We start from the raw sequence: 16341 nt of genomic DNA on the forward strand, positions 1-16341 counted from the left end.
CTATTGCCAAGACATGGAAACAACCTAAATGTCCAACAACAGATGAATGGATAAAGAAGACGTGTTTTATATATATATGTATATATATATATATATATATATATATATATATATATATACAATGGAATATTACTCAGCCATAAAAAAGAATGAAGTAATGCCAATTGCAGCAACAGGGATGGACCTAAAGCTAATCATACTAAGCAAAGTAAGTCAGAAAGAGAAAGACAAATACCATATATCACTTATATGTGGAATCTAAAATACGATGCAAATGAACTTCTCTACGAAGCAGAAACAGACTCACAGACATAGAGAACAGACTTGTGGTTGCCAAGAGGGAGGGGGGTGGGGGAGGGATGGAGTGGAAAGTCCTACCGTATAGCATAGGGAACTATATTAAAATCCTGTGATGAACCATAAGAGAAAGGATATGAAAAAGAATATATATATGCATAACTAAATCATTTTGCTATATAGCAGAAATTAATACATTGTAAATCAACTATGCTTCAATAAAAATTTTTTTAAAGTTTTCAAATGTACTGAATGCAAGACAGGGAAAACGCATCCATGGGAAATTGCTAAGAAAAGGGACACCAGTCTGTAGCGGCACATGCCCCCTAAGCCTTGGTCACATCACCAGACAAGGCCCTTGATCAACATGCTTCCTTGCCCCTGAGATGGAGAAGGACTCAGCCTCGGCTGAAAGACCAAACCCAGGAGATGATGATGATAATGACGATGAAATAATAGCAGTTTCCATTTACTGGTGGCTGGCTATCTGCTGGGCACAACTGCTCTATGAGGTGTATTCTATTATCATCTCCATTTTACAGATAAGGAAACTGAGTCCCTAGTCCACAAAGTGATCACGTGGTGAAGCTGGGTTTTGAATCCAGGCAGTCGGACTCCAGGTGCTGGCTTCGCACAGGGTGGAGCGAGGGGTGGAGCTGGTTGCCATGGCTGTCCATTGACACTTTAATTCGTGGCAGAGGGAACTGAGAAGCGTTAAGTAATAGGCATAGATTGTGTTTTCACAGGGATGAATGGTCATGAAATTAAATTTGCAGATGAGGCCAACCCTCAGGAGTGGAAATAACACCAGTGGAGACAGAGGCCCAGAATCTAAGCAGGAGACGGCAAGATGGGCCCAATCTGGAGCAATGCAGTTCACCAGGCACACGGAGGCAGTAATCCACGCCTAAATGACTTTCATGAGAAAAATGTGTGGGAGTGGGTGCTGCGAGGGATGCTGAGGTGGCCGTGACCACGGACAGCAGGCAGCCCCTGCACCACAGCAGCGGCAGGCTTGGCCCCCCAAGCACAGTGACGGGAGAGGAGGCATCGGGCTGAGATCGCCGTACGGCACCAGGTCACCACGCCCCACGTGCACACCACCCCCGGCCCTGTGCCAGCCTCTGCCAAAGAGATTCGAATAAGATGTGGGGAACTGAGGGAACCATCAAGAAAAGCTCCTTGGAAGTAAGACTCAATTTGGACCCAGATGTGTGTAAGGCAAGGGGTAGAAAACAGTATTCCTGGCAAATGTGTCAAACAGGCTGGCTGTATCACCCGCTGGCTCCACCAGTACAGACAGGTGGCTTACCTCATGAACTGGGCCAAACCAGTGTAGACAGACTGTGTTGCACTCTGGGCTCAACCACCCCAGCTCTGGGAGACAAAGCCTGATGGGCAGGACCATGTCTGAGGGGAAGCAGGGGGCCTGAGCTGAGTTCAGCCCCAGGGAAGTCCCCAAAGCCGGAGAGAGAGTTTCAGAGCTTGTGCAAAGACTCCACAGAAAGTGAGGCAGGCATGGACTACACGGAAGGTTCCAGTGCTCACAGCCTTGACTCAGCCAGTGTGGACAGACTGCCTGCACCATGTACTGGCTCAGCTGGTGTAAAGTATCTGTGTCACACACTGGCTCCACCAGTATAGACAGACTGCACAGTTGAGCTCACTCTGTCTGCCCTCAGCAATCAGTGAGTACCTTCTCCATGCCGAGAGAGCCGTGCTTCTACCAGCATCGTGACCCGCTGCGTTCCCTTGGCTTCCTCCAGACCTGGCAGGAGGTGCTGCACATGAAGGACCACAGTCAGTATTTGCTGCGGGCCTGGATGCTTCCCTCAGGAGCACAGGGAGAAAAGGCCCACCCCCATCTCCGGGCTGGGGGAGGGTCTCAGTGCTCACAGGCTTGGACAGATGGGTCTTGTCCAGGGAGATGAGTCAGCCCCCCAAGAAGAAGCAGCCTCAAAGGTTGGGACAACTAGTCTTCCAAGTATGAGTCAACCTGAGCCTGGGCTAGGAGCTGCTGGCAGGGTGCTCTCCTGTGTTGCCTTCCCACTCATGAGCACGAGGGCATGACCGGTGGTCCACGGTGGCGAGTGCAGCAGGCAGAATAGAAAGGAAGGCGGATCTGGTGAGGCCGCACTCCAGGCAAAGAGCCCAGGGGCTGGAGGAAGCAGCCCAGGGAGGCCTGGGACCTGTGGAGTAGATCTGTCCCTCCTAGCATCCTCTCCTTGGTGCTCATCCCTCCCGTCCCAGAGTCTGGCCCAGCCAGGGAGGAGCTGGCTCACGTCCAGGCAGAGTGAGGACAAGGTGACAGCGACCTGGCCTGTTGCCTGCAGCTCAGGGGCTGCTCGGCTCAGGGCCCGAAGCCAGCAGCGTGGGCACAACAGGAAGCGGGGTGACTCACAGGCCTGCTCCCCCCACTCTAGTTTTGGAAGACAGAGCCAGGGGGACCCAGCTGATGTCCGCGGGGAAGCCAGGGCCTGAGCTGAACTCAGCCAGCTGCACGGAACTCACCGGCATGAGCGGGTTTGGGAGCTCAGGGCCTTGGGCAGAGCCCCTCACAGAGGGAGGGGGGCAGGCACAGCCTGGCTCCACAGGGAGGAGGGAAAGGAGAGCGGATGGAGAATGAGGGGAGGGGACAGGAGAGGAGTTCTTTCTGGGGCAGGCGGCAGCCAGCTGCCTGTCAGATACAAGTGGGTGGCAGGTTAAGGACCTGCCAGGGATGAAACACAGGTCGAGGCCACCTCTGGCCAGCAGGTGGGCATGAAGGGGGGCGTCCGAGCAGCCTGTCCTCATGAGAGAGCACTGACACTCAGCTGTCACTTACTGAGTGCCCACCACGAGCCAGGGCTAAACAGTGAACACACGGGGGAAGGTAGAAGAAGGCCCAAGGGCTTAGGGGACAGCTGGGAGGTGGGCCAGGCGGGCAGGGGCACACAAGTGGCTGCCTGACCCACCAGCCCTGGAGGATATAACCCAACCAGAGTGGATGGGCACTTGGAACATTCTGGTCCGAGGAGCACTAACAGCTCCCAGTCAAGATCCAGAAGCCATGGTCCCAACCACGGTCAGCATCTCCTCTCTGCGCGTAACCAAGCCCCGGTAGATTCATGCCCACGCACCCCCTCTGTAGGACCACAGCCACCTTCCTTCAGGATTACTGCAGCCCCCCTCCTCACTGGGCTCCTTACTTTGCAGCAGCTGGTAGCATCGAGTCTCAAGTCCCTCCCTGGCCTTCAAGGCTTTTTACGGCCAGGACTCCACCTGTGTCTCCAGCCCCGTCTCCCCCTCCTTCACCCTGCTGGCCACATGGGCCTTCCCACAGCTCTTGGACGGCGCTCTGCGAGTTCTCTCACTCGTTCACATTCTGCGCCGGGAGGCTCCCTCCCTGCTTAGTTCCAGCTCTTCCTTCGGAGTTCAGCAGAAGAGTCACCTCCTCCAGGAGGTCCTCCAGAGCCCTCGGTCTAGGTCAGATTACCCTACTGTACATCTCGCGACCACCCAGATGCTTCCTTTATACGTTTATCACGGCCTAGAATCACACTTGTATTGGTGACTTGTTTAGTAATGGGGTCGTCTGGCACAGCATGAATCGGTGCGTGACGCGGGGATGGTGAGAGAGTTTCTGCAGGCGACAAACCCCAAGGGCAGGTGCCTCTCTTAGTTTTGCTTTCCCCAGAGCCTGATCCAACAACAGACACAAAATATTGGGTTGGCCACAAAGTTTGTTCAGGTTTTTCCATAAGATGTTATGGAAAAACCTGAACGAGATTTTTGGCCAAAGCAATACATGCTCATATACGGTCACTGAACGGAGGGTGACAAGGAGTCTGACGCTGGGAGTGTGGGACGGATCATGATTTGGCTTCTGGTTTCAATGTTGACAACTCTAATTTAGTTCAGATAAATGTCACTCACCAGGGCCAGCTCTGACCTTGGGTTGGCAGGGACAGGGTGTCTTGCCCTCCGTCACCAGTAGCAAGGAGCACTGATTTCCCAGAAATGCACAGCCTTCAAGGTGGGGAGTGGGAATGCTGAGACCCAGGCCCGTTGCCTGCAGACACTCTCTGACTTCCCCAAAGGTGGGTTTCGAGATGGAATTTTGCTTCTTGATGTCAGCCTACCTGGTCACACGCAGGCTTCCCCCATTTTGCCAGTGGCCAAGGCTGCATCTGTGGCCAGCAGGTGCAGGTTAGAGCACCAGATCACAAATGACAGGTAGTTTTGTACAGGGTAAAAGTTACAACTTTTTCCCATGACCAATTTGTAAGTTTCATGTTCTGCCACAGTGATTTACCGACCACAGGGTCACACATCCTCCAGCCGGAAAGAAATGAGACAGCATCTCCGGTGTCCTCTGCCACCTGAGCTAATGTGGCTCTGTCCGCTGGCTGTCTGAGCCCAGGGGTTTCCTCTGCCTTTGGGCAGCCTTTTCCCAGGAGGGAGGGAACACAGCTGCTCTGGAGTCGGACGAGCCTTGGCAGTGGCTCCAGAGACAGTGCCAGGGAGCCTACTGTCACCCCGCAGTCGCCGCACAGGCCACCTGCTCCCAACAAATGTCCGGAGGCTCCCAGACACCGTGGCCGCATATACGTCCAGACAACCATCCTTGATAGCTTTTCTATTTCTCGCTGTCCCGTGTCAGAGCCACATTGATCTCCTTGGGCCAGCACTACATAAATCTCCTGTTTATAACTCATTACCTTCTGATTAGCTGAAAGGCTGGGTACTTAGTTCACAGTGTTTACTAACTCGAATCACCATAGTTATTCATGAAGGAGCTGCCATCGTCCTTTGTCCACCTTCCTGCCCATACAATCCCTCCCTGATCCATATTTCTCCAATGTGGCTGCCACACACGGATAAATCAGGGAGGTGTGGCAGATGCAGCTAAGACAGGTGTCTGAGACTCCAGACCAGGCAGCAGGCAGGAGATGGGGAACCACACCTTCCCCCACCAGCCCCCAAAAGACTCCCGTGCCCACCGCGGGTGCCTTTAACCACATGCATCAGCTAGCGATGCTAAAAGCTCCCACCTCTTCGATTGGCAAAACCACAAAAAGCCTATCAGGCCACCGGTGGCAGAAACCAGGTGAAGCGCAGAGAAGCAGCCTGTGAGACGTTTCCGACCAGGAGAATCTGACGTTCCTCCTTTTGAAGGTGAATTCTGAGATGAGCCCACCAGGCACGTCCTCCCAAGAACCATACAGCACAAAAAGTAGTTACTGAACTTTCCCAGACTTATTAGCTTACACAAACAGAGATTTGAATAAATGTTTAAAAAAGGAAATTCCCCTGATACGCTGTAATCAGTAAATGTTCATTACGGAAACACACCAAATATGCATGAAATTTCCCAAGTGGTATTCTGGCTACAAGATGAAAAAGGCATCTCAAACAGCAGGCTGAGTTACAAAGCCTCCTCCTCTGGTCACAGTTCAGGAAAGCTCAAGCCCAGGAGGTCAGGTGAGGCTGCTCCTCTCCCCGCCGGAACCAGGGAAAATCAGAAAATGCTCCTTCGGCCACTCAGGCGATTTGGAAGTGAGCCCCCGCACGGGTTGATGGATGTGTCTCTATAAATAATTAATCCTTGACCTTGCTTTAAGAGAGCCTTGACTTTTAAATTTGGGGTCTTTTAAAAAATCAATACTGGGGGGAACATAAATCACTCTTGTGGAGTCTGATTCCAGGTAAATAAATAAGCTATGCCTTCCCTCTGTCCCAGGCAACGGATGGGGTCAGACTTTGAGGGGTTTTTCTTTTCTATTTAACTGCTATTGGATTATCGATCATCCTATGAGACTCAGTTCTCTTCAGGGTCTGAATTTTATCCCTCCTTTGGGTCACTTCACAGAGGCAAGTCTGATGAAGTCTTCAGAATGTGCTTCCACACCCGCCAAGGGCTTCCCAGAACCCGTCCTGCCATATGTAGTGGGCTGTCTGGATTAAAACAAGGTCTCCTCCAGGGACCAGAGTGTCAACCCCTTCTGGTGGCCTATCTGCCTTGCCTTTGGGACAGGGGCAGAGGGTGGGCAGGAGAGGCTATGACAGTTGGGAAATTTTAAAGAGGGCTCTGCCACTCTTGCCCCAGAGGCTGCATTGTTTTAGGGCAGGACTTAGGAAAAGTTCTCCATCCCATGAGCAAGGGTCAAGGTGAACACAGATGTGAGAGGTTAGCTAAAGAAAGTGGGCTTAGTAGTGCAGCTGGTAAGCAGCCCAGGGATGGGGAAGCAGCTATTCTGCCCCTTACGCCTCTGCAACCGCCGCCCCCCACCCCCACCCCCACCCCCCCGCCGCCACACACACACACACACACACACACACACACACACACACACACACACACACACACACACACACACACACACACACACACACACGTCCCTTCACTCACAGGCCTCTCCTTCAGGCTCCGCTGCCAGGCCAGATCTCCGCCAGATACAGAGGGCCCAACCCGTTCTCCTTAGCATAGCCAATCACGGCTCAGCCTACAGGTGGGAGGGGGCCCAAAGATCCGGGGTCCACCGCAATATCGGAGACGGCTAAGGGACAGAGAGTCCCAGGGTTGGCCCCTACTTTTCGTCTAGGACAGACAGCCGGGCAGCGAGTGCCCACAGCCGAGGGCGCTGCATAGTTGCCGCGCCAGCTCCACGTCGGGGTCGCGGGGCCTGGAGCCCAGACCTACCGCAAAGTTAGGGGAAGGGAGAGAGGTCACTTCCGACACAAGCGCCAGCACTGGCACAACTAAATCCCGCGAATGCGCCTTCGCCCGGCCGGGGAGGCCTCGGGCGAGGCTGGTGTGCAGAACGAGAAGCCAGCAGCTGAAGCTGCAGCCGCCGCCAGAGCTCGGCTGGGTCCCGCGGCAAAGCGGATCCTTTCACCGCCCACTCCTGGGCTCCTGCACTACTAGACACACGTACGCACACACCTTCACACGATCACTGACGCACACACACTCTCCTCGAGTACAAAACAGGCTGGTGCCCCGGAGAGTCGTGGGGTGAGGATGCGCGCGACGGAACCCGTAGGCACCTTCCGCCGTTCCGTAGGAAGCCAAGAAGGCAGCCTCTAACTCCTTCCTCGCCCCTGCCCGCCACAACCGGTCCCCGAGTCCCAGTCCCCAGCGCGCGGGAAAGCTCTGGGCGCCCCGGGGCTCCAGCCCGGCTCTCTCCGGGCCCGACGCTGCCTCCCCGCGCCCAGCATCCAGGGCGAAGAAGAGGAGCGGAGGATCCGCAGGGACCGAGGGAGCCCTCGGGGTGGCAGTTCACAGACGCGCGGCAACGACTAAAATCCAAGGAGCAAAAGTCTAATTAAAGTTCCCGCTACTGGAGCCAGTCCCCAAAGTGCGGCCAGACCGGAACCCCGCGCGCTCTATCTCCGCCCGCGGCTTGGGACTCTTACCGGCGTCGGTTCTCGGGTATGCGGCTCAGTGCAGTCCCGGGCCCTCCCGGGACCCTTCGTGGCGCCGCTCCCGGCGGGAGCCGGCACAGGGCGGGGACAGGGGTGGGGCGGGGGCGCAGCGCACCTACCTGGCGCAGCCGGCGCTGGCGGGGCCTCGGGTGCCACCAGCCCGGGCACGGTCCTCCACGGCGAATCCTCCGTTCCGGTGTGCCCGGGCTGCAGGGAGGACCCCCGCCCCAGCTCGGGCCTGGTGCCTCCTCCTGCTCGGAGCGGAGCCCCGTGCGGTGGGTGAGGCGAGAGGCGTGGGGCCGGCCACCGGAGCGCGCAGCAGAGGGAGAGGGCGCGGCGGCGTGTTCCTCCTCGGTCCCCGGCTCCGGTCCGTCCCCCTCCCGCCGCCGTCGTCGTTGTCGTCTTCTTCTCCTCTTCTCACTGCACCGCCGGATCCTACTCTCGCGCTGGGAAGGCTCCCAGCGAAGTGTGAGCGGAGCCTCCGGCGAGGCTGGAAATAGCGCCGCGCCCGCCCGGCGCCCCGCCCCCGGCCTGGGCCCCGCCCCGGGCCCCGCCCCGCGGTGGTGGAAGCGGCGGCGGTGGCGGGGTCGGGAGGGGATCACTCCTGCGATCGACTTGTCCCTCCAGGGAGCTCACGGGCTCCGCGCCCCCGCGCGCTCTGCGACTCCGGCGGCCCCAGGAACCGCGCGCTGGGAGGTAAACGCCGCTGGGCGCGGTCCGGCGGCCGCCGGGGTGGGGGTGGGGATGCCCGGCGTGGCGCCGGTCTCCCGGGTTCCCTGAGAGCCGGACTCCCGGCTGCCACTTGGCTCCAGACCGCGGCCAGAGTGCTGCCACTGCCTCGGGGGGTCGCACGCCGGCGCCGACCCCGGGAAAGGACTAGGTGTTACCAGAGTGGGCCGTGACCACAGCTGGGCAGGAGGGCGCGCCTAGGACCCGACTCTGCGGGGGCGCGGGGCTGGGGAAACGCATTGGATAGAGTCGAGGAAGACTGTGAAAGGTCCCTGGGCTACAGCCTCGGTGGAATTCGGTCAAGGTCTTGGGCAGCGTCGAGCCCCCGTGTCCCCACCTATCCCCGCATTCCTAGGGCTCTGGATTCTGCTGAAAGCGCCCCATGACTCAGGCTCTCCCTTGAGGGCTACCTCCTTGAAGTCCCTGTTGCGTCATGGACCTGAGAGCTGGGAGGGGTCCTGAACGAGGTCCACCTGGGTCAACCAACCCCTCTGCATACATCCCCCCAAGAGGAGAGTGGGCACGTGACAGATCCGTAGCCACACAAAGCCAGGGCAGAGCAGGGACGTGAAGGGAGTCGGTGGGGGGCTCTGATATTATGGTCCTTGTTCTTCCAGAGAAGAGGCAGCCCCCACCTGCAGGGGCCCGGCAGGTGCCAGGAAGGAAGGCAGGCTGGCTTCTCACAGGAGCTACACGAAACTGCTAATCGGTCACCTCTTAGTCTTGAAGGGACACCCAGTATTTTCAAAAACCTGTAGAGAAACCTTTAGTAAAATAAAGTGAAGGATGTTCACCCTCCTCTCATTTTATCGGCTGATAAACTATCATGATCTCCCTTAGTTTCTGCAACAACTAAGTAGGCATTATTATTCCTGTTTTATAGAGGAGGAAACTGAGGTACAAGGTTACCCCCCAGCATACAAGTCACAAGCCACCAGGTTGCTGGATTCCACACATCTGGAGGATGGCAGAGCCAGGATTGGGCTGCTGATTCCAAGGTAGAATGGGTTCGGTGCTGGGGTTCCCTCTCCCAGACCAGGGCCCTAGGCCCAGCCATGCTCCACTGGCTGCATGTTACTTGTGTGCATATGAGGGAGGGGGATGTGTATGGCTGCAATCTACCTGCTCCACCTCAGTCAGGTGCAGATTGGACAAACTGAATGTAAGGGACAAGGACTCAAGTGTTAGGGAGAGCAGGACAGTGGCGTCCTTATCCATCCCATGACCCAAAGCTGTCAGAGTTGAGAGGGAGGAAAGGAGGTGGCAAACAAGGGGTAGGGCTTGGTGGTGAAGTGGGCAGAAATCTACTTTCCTGAGGAGCCCGGAGTTCCCTGCCCCTCTACCTGCCCCTGTGCCCCCTCGTCCCTACACCTCCAGCCCCCTCTCACCACCTGGGGTCCTGGCTGCTGGCTGGCTGGGCTGCTGGGCTGGTTGCTGAAGCCTGGTGGTCAAGGGAACCTCTTCAGTACCATGCACACTCACTCGGGCAAACACACACACACACATACACACACACACACACACACTCACTCACTCACTGGACAGTGGGAAAAGGATGAGGAGAGGAGTTCCGATTCCCTGACCCCAGCCCTACAGTCAGGAGGAGGCTCTGGACCACAGGTGCCTCCACAGGATGAGTCTATACAAGCTCTGCTTCCACAGGACGTGTCTACACAGGCTTTAACCCGGGCAGGCTAACGGTGAGTGTGGCTGGCCAGGCTGTCTCAGCTGCCCTGTGCATCTGTGTGCAGTGATCCTACTGGGAAGGACGGTTATTCCATTAGCTTTTCCAACTGTACTTATTAGCACTTATTTGCATCTAATATTCAGGCAGACCGACTAGGAATCAGAAATACTGCATTCCTTTGACATATGCTACATGTTCAGTTTTGCACTCAGACTTCCTTCTTGTTTCGAGAGGCCCTCAGGGCAATCCCCAAAGGGGGCCTGAGGTCCCTGGCACCAACGTACACTGAGATTTCCTCCTCGGGATTTGTCCAGGGCTGTGTGCCCTTTTTTGAAAGTCAGGCTCAGCCTCTGCAGCAAGGAAGGCGGAGAAACACTGCAAATCCCAGGCAGGAAGCCCTGTGCTCGCTTACGATTCTTGATATGTGTGTCTCCACTGAAAGATTAGTGGCAAACTGTTCCCTTTGCATCCCAACTAGGGTAAAAAGACATTCGCACTGGATGGCCCCCTGAGTCCACCTCCCAGGCCCCAGGAGAGGTAACAGGGGTTCAGAAGGCATTCTGTTACGGCCAAAGGGGTGGGTGCAGGAGGGGGCCTGGCCAGGCTTGGCGGAGGGCAGCAGGCAAACCACCCCTCCCCTGCTGGGCCCCGGACCATTCCCTGGAGCAGCGGAGATTCTTGCTGCCTTGGGGCGGGGAAGTGAGACAGCACAGCAGGGAAAGCACCTTGTGTTTGATGAAGGGCATGGAAACCGGGTAGCAGAGCTGACTCCTAAGTTCTAAACCTTCCATTCTGTTGCAGTGAGAAGCACCAGGACGCTGTTCTTGGAGGGGGATGGAAGTCATCTGGAGTGGCAGGTCTGGGAGCATCTGTCTCCCTGATCCCACGGGAGAGAGAAGAGAATGATGGTATGGACCAGGGGGTCTGTCTCAGGTCTCCAAGGGCCGGCTGGCTGGTCTTGAGCGAATCTCCTAGCCCTCCCCATCCTGTTTCTTCACTTGCAAAATGGGAACAGTCGACTCCGCCCCGCTAGGGCAGCAGGGATTCGCAGAAGAGATGAAGGGTGTGAAAACATTTTGAAAAGTGGAGTCCGGGGCCGGCCAGCTCTGAAATCACACTTAGATCAACCACCTCAGGGCTTAGGTGTCCAGCATCTGGCCCTATACTGGCCTCTAAAATATCATGAGAGTCTCTTCACCACATCAGGACATGCTGATCTGAGCACCATTCAGATGGAGGACTCTTCCCCGGGGGCCTAGCTGCTTCCCAGCTGCTTCTGCTGTGGTCCTGCTGTGGGCTGGTGGCCAAGCCTTTCCTCCTTATTTGAATAGTGAGGGGAGTGCAGCCCAGGTTCTTGAGGCTCCTCCAGGCCTGAGCTGTGATTCCATGATTCCTAAAATTTCCTCACCTGGAAAGGAGGCCCAGAGGTTCCCTTGGCCCCCTGGGATCTTATCAGATGAATGTCCCTTCCCTGCTCCTTTCCTCCACTCGCCGTGACCTTTCTCCTTTTCTGTCCACCCTTGGGTTTCTGAGGAGCTGGAGGGAATACATCGCTTTGCTTCCTTCTGTGTTGAGTTGCCTGAAATTCCCTGAATGTCAGCATGCCTGTGTGAAAGTTGGCTGCATTAGCAATGCTGCTGGGGTTCCAGGCACCCACGTGTACCAGATACCTGTTATAATTTCTCAAATTCCACCATCGTAAGAACAGTTCCTTTTTAAAGAGCAGGTTTCTGGGGACACCAGTGTCCATCCTTAACACGACGAGAGCTGGGGAACAGATAGGGTTTCCTGGGTAGCACATAGTAGAAACTGACTGTGGTTAACTTGAGTAAAAAGGGAGGCCTTCTTGAAAGGACACTGGGGATCTCAGAGCAGAGAGGGAGCCTAGCGTCAGCAACCAGGGCAGAGGGCTAGAGGACCCTTGGGGTTTACAGGAAGGGATACCCTGCTTCCAATCTAAGATCCACAGGTCTGCAGATGGCCTTTTGTTGACTCCAAAGTCCAAGAAGCAGCCGGATAGATTTAAGTCCAAGTCCAGCCTATCCACGCAAACTGGGCTCAGAGCCAGCCTGGTTTCTCTGTTGAGTCTTGCCGATATCAAGTTCATTTTGGTGCTTCTTAATTAAAAAGCAAAACAAACAAACAAACAAAAACAAACCACAAAACACTATTGAGCTAGTCAGCTGCAGGTCACTCCTTCAGTTCCCACGAATCCTTAGGCCCCATCATCCTCTGGCCGTCTGCCTATGGGGAGAGGACACTAAGGTGGGGCTTAACTGCAGGAGGGGGTCCAATAGACCCTGAACATAAATGGTAGAGATTTTTCTCTTTACTTTGCGGTAAAGAGTTTACAATTCTAGACTATTTATACGTCACAACTCAGTACATGCTATCTCATTTGGACCAAATGAATTCAGCATTCACGTCATGCGGGGCTGGGCTGAAGTTTACTTTTTCACTGTCAGTCAAAGACAGTGGAAATCGGCTGGTAGGGGGCACGTCTTCCCTACCTGGAGCATAAATGAGTTTGGACTTCTCTTGCCACTGTAGTGTTCCTGTGCGTCTGTCTGCATCCAGGTACAGACGAGCTCATCATGAAGAGCTCTCCCTAGTCAATCAAGTTCACCTGGCTGACCTTCTTTTCAGGCTATGTCTTGTTAGTCGTTAACTGAGATGACTATTAAAATGAGGAAATTACTGTATGACATAAATAAATAGTACTTCTTTTTAAACACTCCCTAATTGGGAGAGCTTGCTGATCCTCTAGGACTCCTTCTGGCTTAGCCCGGATTGGCACGGCTTAGCTTCTCATGTGTCTGCCGGTCCCTGCCCAGAGTAGAGTGGCTGTAGGTTACTCAGCTTCATCCAGGGCTCCATGGGGTCTGAGAGAGGCAGTGGGGTCTCTGAGGGTAGAATTTCCTCTCTAGCATCATCAGCCCATATGCCTTTACCAAGGGGCATAAATCACTTCATCTCTTTCCATTATGTGGTAAGAAAATGGGGCTTAAGTATCTTCTGAGTTCCTGAGATGGATAAAAGCGTTTTTTAAAAATGCAAACTTGAATGCTATTCTAAATGTAATGCTTAGTATTAAGAATCATGTTTGGAGATTTTTGAAAAGAAAGGATTGCTTTGAGCTGAACAAAATACTTCCATAGGGACACTCCAGAAACATTTATCGGGTGCCATTGGGAGCATGCCATGGGGTAAGGAGATATACCCTGAGACTTCCCTGTTGGGGGAGGTTTATCATCATATGAGCTTAGAAATGTGACACAAAGATAGAGGACACACAAGTGGCAATTTCTTAGCCAGGCTAGAAAAAGCGCATTCTGGAGGAGCCCCAGGTCTGTGCCCACAGAGCCGCAAAGCAAGACGGTCACTAAGCTCAGTTGCGATGTGTGCTTTCCTGAAGACAGATACTGTAAGAATCTCCCAGATGCAGTGGGTTAGTCTCAAGGTTCTCTCAGACCCTTTTAGCAAAGGCGAGTTGTGCCATAAACCACGTGGGCGGCCACGGCAGAGATGATAAAGCCGTGGCAGGTACTGCCCTTCTTCTCCAGGCGATCCTGAGCAAGTGGCATTTCCACGGTGTGCCGGGGGCCCACACAGCGCCTGGCAGCGTGCATCTCTCCACCGGGACGGAAAACAAAAGCCAGTCCGGTTGCATGATGCATCCAAGGAAACAGATCAGGAGAAGCCCATCAATCAGGCAGCATATGCCCCCAAGAGGGACATCCAAGGGCAGCAGATCAGGAATGCCTGTCCCTGGTCCAACACCCAAACCGGGTCCCTAACCTGCAGCCTCTGCTACCCACTCCTCTGTGGGAAGATGGCTCCACAGGAGACACCCGAGTTTACCTTGGAGGGAAGCACCTGAACCCTTCTCCTGCAGGTTCCCCGTGAAGGAGAAACCGGAAAATCCTGAGAAGGTTTAGTTCCTCAGACCCTCCAAAGGTTTTCCAAGCTGGAAGCAGGTCGTGCTGACACTTAACTGTCAGCCCCTCCTATTCCATGCCCAGCACATCTCTGAGAGCCAGCCAGCCGCCCAGGAAACTCCCCTCCCCACTTTGCGAAGCCATCCCCCAGTGCAGAAAATGTGCCAGGGTCACCAGGCTTTGGAAGGAGATGACACCACCTGGGAAGGTTTGTGGGGGAAGGGACATCTCCGGCTTCCCAGGATTCCTGGGTGCAGGAGCGTTCTGCAGGGAAATCCTTTTGCATACCTGGAGAAACTAAACCCTGTCATTGAAAATAGAAGGCCGTTGCGACAGAAACTGAGATAAGCAACTGCCGGTTCGTTGCTGAGTTCTCCCTGAGCCGAGGAAACTTCATCCTGCAAGCAGAGCCTGAGATGCTCTGGAGTTCAAAGCACTGCCCAGTGGCGTCCTGTCAGTAGCTATGGAAACAGTGAGCCCGCTGCCTCCCTGTCAGCTTTTGTGCCAGAGACATCTTGCTGTCAGTAGGGTTTCAAGTTAGCTTTAAAAAAAACAAGACAACCCAAATCGCCTCTTTTGACACCACGTGAAGGGCCCTGTGGCATGGAGGCAGCCCTGCAGGTCCCAGCACGGAGCCTGTCACGCTCTGTCCCCCATCCCTGTCCTCAGATAGAGCTTCCTGGATGCCTTGGGCTCAAATGAGTCCACCTTTTGTGCCTGTTCCAGCCCTGGTGGCTTGTCCCAAGATTCGGGGGCGGGGTGCAGGGCATGAACCAGGCTCAGCCCTGTTTAGAGGTGTGCTGAGATGATGCACCAGCTGGAGGTAAGCCCGTGAGTGAAGCCCAGCCCCTTCTATGGTTCTGGCCACCTGCCTTTAGGCACAGACTGTCCTGCCCCACCTTCATGGACGGACTGCTAGGGACAGGATGGGGGAAGCAAAGGGAAGAGCAGCTCACAGTAAAGGAGGAAGACAGATGTATGGAGTAGAATGCAAGGCAGATTATGATGGAGCCATGACAGAGGTGGCTGAGTCACCTTCCCCGGGGGGATCAGGAAGGGCTTAACGGAGGAGGTAGCATTTGACCTGACCTAATCTCACCTGGCCTGTTCTCACTCCTAAGACTCACAGCGGGGCTTCCCTGGTGGTGCGGTGGATAAGAATCTGCCTGCCAAGACAGGGGACACAGGTTCGATCCCTGGTCCGAGAAGATCCCACATGCTGTGGAGCAACTAAGCCCGTGCGCCACAACTACTGAGCCTGCGCTCTAGAGCCCGTGCGCCACAACTACTGAAGCCCATGCGCCGCAACTACTGAAGCCCGTGCACCTAGAGCCCGTGCTCCACAACAAGAGAAGCCACCGCAATGAGAAGCCCACTCCCCACAACTAGAGAAAGCCCGTGCAGCAACGAAGACCCAACGCAGGCAAAAAAAAAAAAAAAAAAAAAAGACAACGGCCACAGAGAACCAAGGGGACAATAATTCAACATATATTTGGTTAAACATCAAGAATACTTCGGCACCTACAGATAAAAGACTCTCACTTCCACGCCCAGAAAAAGGGTAGACTCTACAATTAGAAGGTAGGATTGCTGAATTCTGGAAAACAAATGTAGCATTTAGGAATGACACTGTCTAGGGGAAGCAATCAATCAGGGCCTTTTGAGGGAGTAAAGAGGTTGTAGACAAGGAAAGACAAACATTTTATTTGTGTGGAATAAAAGATGCTCATCAAAGCTATTAAAAATATTAAGCCAACATCATCCCATTTTTGAACATCATAAGCAGGTTATACGACATGAGAAATGTTTGGAACAGGCAAAGCTACTGGAACACAGCTTAGTCTCTGTCTTGGGTTATGGTCCCCCAAAAGCAGACCCAAGACAAGCGTTTGGGTTCAGGTAGTTTATTTGAGAGTGACCTCAGGAAGCTCAAGGCAGGCTAACAAGTTTTGATGGTTCCAGGGAAAGCTCTAGAGAGAGAAAAGAGATGCAGGAGCTTAAGGTTGGAAACATCTCCTGGGCTGAACTCAGATGGGCTGAGGGGATCCATAGAGTTTGTTACAATGTCATTATGAGCACAAGACACTCTACACAAATTAATGCTTACATAGCTTTTGTCCTCTGGTTCGGTCGTGATGAAGCGTGCCTTGGTTGTGTTAGGGAGCCAAGGTTAAAAGTTCTCCCTGTGGCATTTTGGAGAATATGGCAGCAGTGCTGGTGGTATAATTTTGAATCCCCTAATAAAACCAGACAGACCTACTAGGTCGCCAGACCTAAAACCCA

At 54.4% G+C, this 16341-nt stretch overlaps 1 protein-coding gene and 1 long non-coding RNA gene across 3 annotated transcripts in view; one reads left to right on the forward strand and one right to left on the reverse strand.

Annotated features, from left to right (window-relative positions):
* CHST8 (carbohydrate sulfotransferase 8) overlaps positions 1–8131 on the reverse strand; it is a 121420-nt gene extending 113289 nt beyond the window's left edge. Inside the window, exon 1 of the mRNA XM_060000681.1 lies at positions 7824–8131. The gene's annotated coding sequence lies outside the window, so the exon portion shown is untranslated. The remainder of the gene's footprint in view (positions 1–7823) is intronic.
* Positions 8132–8226: 95 nt separating this feature from the next.
* LOC132417076 (uncharacterized) lies at positions 8227–13052 on the forward strand. Of its 2 annotated transcripts, XR_009517750.1 has the most exons (4): positions 8227–8400; positions 9317–9431; positions 10599–10657; positions 10922–13052. It is a non-coding gene; the product is annotated as an uncharacterized lncRNA (long non-coding RNA). The 2 variants fall into 2 exon arrangements; XR_009517749.1 differs by lacking the exon at positions 10599–10657 and having other exon boundaries at positions 8249–8400.
* Positions 13053–16341: the final 3289 nt, after the last annotated feature.

This window comes from Delphinus delphis, chromosome 20, assembly GCF_949987515.2.
Source record: "Delphinus delphis chromosome 20, mDelDel1.2, whole genome shotgun sequence".
Classification (NCBI taxonomy): Eukaryota; Metazoa; Chordata; class Mammalia; order Artiodactyla; family Delphinidae; genus Delphinus; species Delphinus delphis.